The following is a 6506-nucleotide window of genomic DNA, read 5'->3' as shown; positions in this document are numbered from 1 at the left end:
AATGTAAATCACAATGAGGCACATTTGAATCCGAATGCAATTTTTCATAAACCAAACTCAAACTAACAAAACAGCAAATGAGCATGAAACGAGAAAAACAGGTGAAATGTGATTGTAGCCCAGTACAGGATAGGGTAGGGGAAATTAAAGTAAGATGGAGAGAATGGGCCAATAGCTAGATTCGTAGGAGGGATAGTGAGTTGCGTGGAGAAGAATGACTGGAGCCACAGGTAAAGTTGCTATGAATTGTATTAAACTATTTAGCAACAATTTAACAGCATTTCATGAACAGGAATGAAAACATAAAATAAAATACAGTGACAGCAATAATAATAACAATCAGAATCCTATCTGAGCTCAGATATGTCAGTCTTGCCGGCTTAATAGTCAGTGTTCAGTCAAGTCAAATCCAACAGGTCAAAAGTTTGTGATTGGTGAGATTTCGTCCTACCGCACTGTTGCGATTGTTCGTGAGAGAAGAGCAACCTGCCCTTCTGGGCCAACTCGGAATGGCTGTGGTTCGGTTCAAAGGGAAAGGCTCGCCATCTTCCTCGTCAGGAAGAGATCCAGGTCTCACGATCCCATAAAAAAAACCTAGCCTGTAAACAACAGGACTATTACTAATTCAGTTCACACTCTAAAGATATACATGGCCATATGTAAATAATGTAAGTGCTATAACAAAACAAGCACAAAACATTAATTCTAATTTCTAACTATAGTCTATACAGTGCATCTTAATCATGAATGCAATCTTTAAATCACAATCAGCTTATTCTATCATCAAGGTGCACATTTCTATCAGAAATCAGAAATAAACCATAAACTATGGTAGATTGGTTTTTTACAGTATTGCCCTTTAACTGAATTACAGGAGCATTGCTATACACTGCATAGCAATGAAGCAATATATTATTTACACTCAATGTACAAAATAAAATTATGAAAAGAATATACAAAAACCCACAGGCTGTAGTTTTACAGTATGTGGTAACGTATCAGCACAGTAAGAATACACACGGACATCTATCCAGTGCCGCTCGAGCATCAAATGTAACAAAATAAAGTAGATTCATGACCTTTAAGATCAACATTAACTTATTCCATCATCTAATTTTAGTGCATTTAATATTCAACAAGTAATACTAGAATATCATCAGCACACAAGCTGAGTGCTCAAAATGGCTGAACTCCATGAGAAACCCCGTGTGTTCTCCCACAGTGAAAACGTGGTCAGCTACAGCTGCAGCTATGAGCATTAGGCTAGTTAGCTTTCAATTAGCCTGATTCGCCCAGTCCCAGTTTAACTCACCAGCACACTTCTAATGTTCAACTCTCAGAGAGGATCTTGTTCAACTCTCAGAGAGGATCTTGTTCAACTCTCAGAGAGGATCTTGTTCAACTCTCAGAGAGGATCTTGTTCAACTCTCAGAGAGGATCTTGTCCACTTCATCCGCTCCCGCGCAGATCTACAACATTGAAATTGGGCCATTATATTCCCTGTTAACTTCTTGTTAGCTTTTTAGCTTCAAGGTTACCTTAACAGCTTCTGACTCACCGCGATGGTTTCAAGGTCCGAAATGTTCACAATAAATCAGGTCCGTTTCTCCAAGGTCCATGCAGATCTCCGGTATGGATATTTGCTCAATTTATCAAGTTAATAGTTATTTTCCAGCAAAAAGCTTGGCGGTGAAAATCAGCGATGGTCTCCTGCACCTCTGTCTCTCTCTGTGTCTGAGCACGTGACGGTACAGAGCAGGGGAAGGTGGGGCTTGTTCCTTCCTAACCAGTAGGGGTGTTAAATATACTCTTTGGGTTTTATTCTTATATTTATAGTATTTATCTTTTATTATTGATTTATTTTTGATCAACTCAGTGATTAACAGAGTAATGATAAATCCCAATTAACAATAACATGTTGTAGTGCATTACTGAGTCGTGTAAACCAGAGGAGGAGCCAGACATTTGAAACACCCGGGGCTTAGCCCTAAAGGGTAGTATGCATGTGGGATTTTTTTTTTTTTTTGAGGGGGGGGGGGGGTGTAGAAATGACTGAAAGATTAATAGGCTCTGTTTTGAGTTTTGTTCAAAAAAGAATGACTTCATATAGGGAAATATATATATCACACATGCAGGACACCTTAAACTAGTTTTTTAATTAAGCAGCGAGACAGAACGAAGTCGGGGCTGTATCAAGACACGAGGACTAAACCCCAATTCAACCAGACCCAGAACTGATCCAGAATTAAAACAGGACTACAACAGTTCAAAAGCAGGACTACTGAGGACTTAACCAAGACATAACCACAATCAGAACTAGATGATAGTAGCACTAAAAATCATCATAGACCTGCACTACACTTATTTATTTAATTCTACCAAAGTACAATATTTAGATTGAGAAAAGTTTATATAATTATTTAGCCTTGTTGTGCAAACAAGCCTGCAGAACTTAATAAATGTAGAATTTGAAAAATAACAAACCTAAAAAGAAACACTAGGTACGAGATACATGAGGACCTATGATACGGTGATACTTTTAGTAAGCAACCATTTGACTAACATGTGTGTCTCACCTGCTCTTGTTCATCTCTGTTCTGTCCTCATTCTCCATCTCAATCTCTGCTCCTCTCTCTCTCTCTTTGTGCTGACAATCATCAAATATACAGTTGAAACCAGATATTTACAAACTCTTCAGATCAAAACACTTTTTTAATTGTAACATCAAATCAGACTAAATGTTTATTTTTTTAGATTGATAAATATAAAAACATATTTGTTAACTTTAAGAGTAAAGAGAGAAACTATCTGTGTTTTTTAATTGCAAATGGCACCAAATTGTATTCAAACTGAGCCACACTTATGGAGCTCCACAGTTCTGTTCCTGGTGTTTTGGTTGACATCTCTTGATTTTCCCATGTCACAGAAACAGGCTCTGTGTTTTGCCTTATATGCATCCACAGCTGTGCCACCAGTTTACTCACATGGACTCTACTAACCAATCAGAAGCTTCTTCAGCTCAGAATGGAATCGTCTGGAGTTTTCTTATTAATTAACAATAAACTTAGTGTATATGTACTCCTAAATTTAATGAAAGTGATAAAAAATAGACAGCTCTGTCTCTCTTTATTCTGACATTTAACTAATTCAAAAGATATTTCAATATTTATCTAAAACAAAAGTTTACTCTAAATTGATGTTGTACAGTAAAAAAAATTTCTCCCTAAAGTGTAAATATCTGGTTATAACTGTGAATATCCTGCTGTGTACTGAAATCCCTCTTGTTTTGCATAGAAATATACTGAACAACATACAAAGCATAATATATAAAATAACATTTACCAGAGTTTTTTCTTTGAAAGAAGCCTCTAATGTCCATTCTTATATTTCAGTACATAACTGAAACCGATTTAGTCGGGGAGGGTAAGAACTGAAAATATGAAATAAACACACGTAAGCTAAGACTCTCTAAAAAATAGCATTTGTTCGGCTTTTCATTTCGCCATTTGTTGATTCACTTGAAGAGCGAGTAAAATAATATTGGTCAAGTGATCAGTTTCATATCAATCTTTCGTGATGCACCGTCATATTTACATTATTTGTACGGTACGAATGATTTGCTTTGGTACCTGGTCAAACTTAAGCTCTCCTTAGTATGGCTGGCTCCGTCTCTCCAACAGCGCACTCACGGGCAGCAGCTCCCCCCGCCCCCTCGCTCAGTCGCTTAGTGCCTGAGCTCGGATCATACCAATATCAGGGGGGGATTCACGCACAGTCGTAAATTCCCACAGTGTGCACTATGTGCTTCGAATATTGTGTGTACTTTTTGTTTTATACAGTTGTCAGCCAGGCATCTAACTATGAAAAAATTACACTCCAAAATACCCCGGGCTTCTGACAAAACAACCCGGGCTTAAGCCCCGTAAGCCACCCCCACGCTCCGCCCCTGGTGTAAACTCACTGGGTTACATGATGTATTCAGCCTCACACTTTTTAAACATTTCTGCACACGTCCTCATGATGGCTTGTATTAAAAAAATGCATCAATAAATTTATATCAGAAGTTCAGAGTGACCAGAATGTTTAATAGGAAAGTGTAACTGTAGATTTGGATTCCATCATCCACATTATGTAATGCTTTCATTAAAACATTGAAAAAAACTCGAGAAATATCTGCTTGTAAACAAATACTGCACATCATGATCGTTAAAATCAGACATGATTTTTCACACATGATTCAGGAAAAACAAATAAAATGGACTTGACTGTTGTAAATTCTGTATATACCAACTATATTTTCCTTGATAAAAACTGTTAATATTATATATTTCTGTTGCATTTTGCACAAAATTATTGCTTCATGTTTATAAAAACAGAGAATCAGTTTTTTTTTAATGCAAACAGAAGTGAACTGACAAATAGAGGATTGTTACCGCTGTGGAATCAGCACCATTTGCTATATTTAAGATTTATTTGAGGCTAACTGTTCTTTTTTTTCCTTTACTAATAGCCTGCACACATGTCCTTGAGCAAGGCACTGAAGATTTACATTTGCTGCTGAGTCTTACTGAAGGGAAGTTCTCCTTTTCCCTTGGCAAAGTCAAAAAGAATTTGATTAATATTCATGGTCTGTTCACGTTTCACAGTGCAACAGGAAAACAGGGTGTATGTTCATATTCCAGATATTTATCATGAGCGCTCATCACTTCACGAGCAGGAAAAGGAAATGTCAAAGGAGATGTTGAAACTAGAGGAGCGGAGGGAGAGCAGTCAAGAGATGGGCAGTAAACAGCGATGCATCATACTCTGCTTATCTGGGAAATTCACCTCCAAACGAAAAAAGTAAGTCGTGAATTCTGATCCAGAAAACTGCAGAGGGCTGCAAATCCTGAACTGCTTCTGCGTCTCATTACAACAATCGACACTTGAAACCAGTAAAGATCCCATAAGGTGCCCAAAAAAAAATCTTTTTTGTTCCAGCCAGAAAACATCAGTTTGAATTTTAGCTCGGTCCAGACAGTGCTCGGTCTGGAAAACCCCCTGCTGACATGCCCTCTGAGGGCCTTCCATTCATCATCATTTACTGCCATAGATTTTACATTTTAAAAGCTAACCTGAAATTAGAGCATTGCAGATGTTTCTGACATTTAATTTCGGCAAATAAACTGTTTACTTGTTGAGTAAACCAGTGAAGATCTGCTTGAATGTGATCAGTCAAAGTACAACTAAAGCTTCCCGTCCTCTCCTCCAAATCCTGCATATTTCATAACTGAATGGAAGATGAAAAAACTACAGGATAAATCATAAAACTATGCTGCCTCACTTTTTAAACGTCAGGTGTTAGCTCTGTTGGTGATCTTTCTCTTGCTAAAGTTCTCTGAGGTTTCTGTAATCCTACAGGTTACCTGCTTGTGTTTACTGTCGACGCATCAGCACCCTGTTTAACGGGACTGTCTGGTTAGTTTGTGCAAGTTATACCTGTTCATCTGAGGCCTGGAATTTAAAGCAGGTTTTGGCTCGGTCCCTTATCACTCACATAACACACGATAAGGAGATATTGGGCTGTGTTCAGCTTGTTTCATAGCGCAGGTCTCTGGTGGTGTTCTGGTGATTTCCTGGTGAGCCAGGACCACAGAGTTCCCAGCAGATCATTTCACTTCCTTTGTCAGTGGTTTTCATGTTGCGGCTGTGCTCAGCCTTCCAGCCGTGTCTTCTATCTGCCTCTTTGGCTTTCATTAGTTTGGTCTTCACGTGTGTATGAGCAAACTTTCAGGAGCAGTGTAGTGGTATGAAGGGTTATTCAGTCACATTAATTGGTTTCTGTTCATTTTCTGTTTTGATGAGATGATAAATGAGGAAAATTCAGAGCGGTTGTGTTGCCAGACCGCAGTCTGATGTAACCCCTGCAACAATGCAGCAGTCAGGTCTGTCAGGCTGAATGAAATAAATACACAGAGACAGAGAGGCTGGTTTAGCAAAAAAAAAAAGAAAAAAAGAAAAAGCCTTCCTTTGTTTATGAACCTTATTTTTACACTAAAGCAGCTGCCATGCATAATCACAGTAAAAGGACTGTTCTAGTCTCCTCATAATGCATCTTATCAGCTAAAAAAGAAATAATAATAATATTTGTAAATTAAAGAAAAATAAATGCTTGATATGAATATTTATCCAGTAAGTTCCTTCATTTATTTGAATTCCTGAACAGAAATGATCCTTGGTGGATGAATGTTATGCTTCATTGCTTTTCAGAGAACTCCAGTTTACAGGCTCAAAACGGTTACTTTTACTTTTGAAGTTCACAACAGATTTCGAAAATATTTGTGTTTTCCTGTTTTCATAACAGACGGTCTAATACATTTATTCTATTCAGTGCAAAAGTAAGGAGCAGTCAGTGTAAGTCAGTCTGTGAGCCAGCTGCTCAAACTGCTCTGAACACCTTCACACACCTGATCGCCTCGGCTGTGCACTGAGGCACTGCACAAGCGTGTCATTAAAAAAAGCTTATT

The 6506-nt window shown here is 38.0% G+C and overlaps 1 long non-coding RNA gene across 1 annotated transcript; it reads right to left on the bottom strand.

The window, feature by feature from the left end:
• Window positions 1–204: 204 nt before the first annotated feature.
• Window positions 205–3943, bottom strand: LOC309689808. Its single transcript, XR_014271521.1, has 5 exons — window positions 3343–3943; window positions 2577–2647; window positions 1559–1782; window positions 1313–1469; window positions 205–599 (listed from the first exon to the last, which is right to left on the bottom strand). It is a non-coding gene; the product is annotated as an uncharacterized lncRNA (long non-coding RNA).
• Window positions 3944–6506: the final 2563 nt, after the last annotated feature.

Source organism: Aulonocara stuartgranti (genome assembly GCF_965226115.1).
Source record: "Aulonocara stuartgranti genome assembly, chromosome: 15".
Taxonomy (NCBI): domain Eukaryota; kingdom Metazoa; phylum Chordata; class Actinopteri; order Cichliformes; family Cichlidae; genus Aulonocara; species Aulonocara stuartgranti.
Note: the sequence above shows the minus strand (reverse complement) of the source record. Positions and strands in the feature narration are given on the sequence as shown.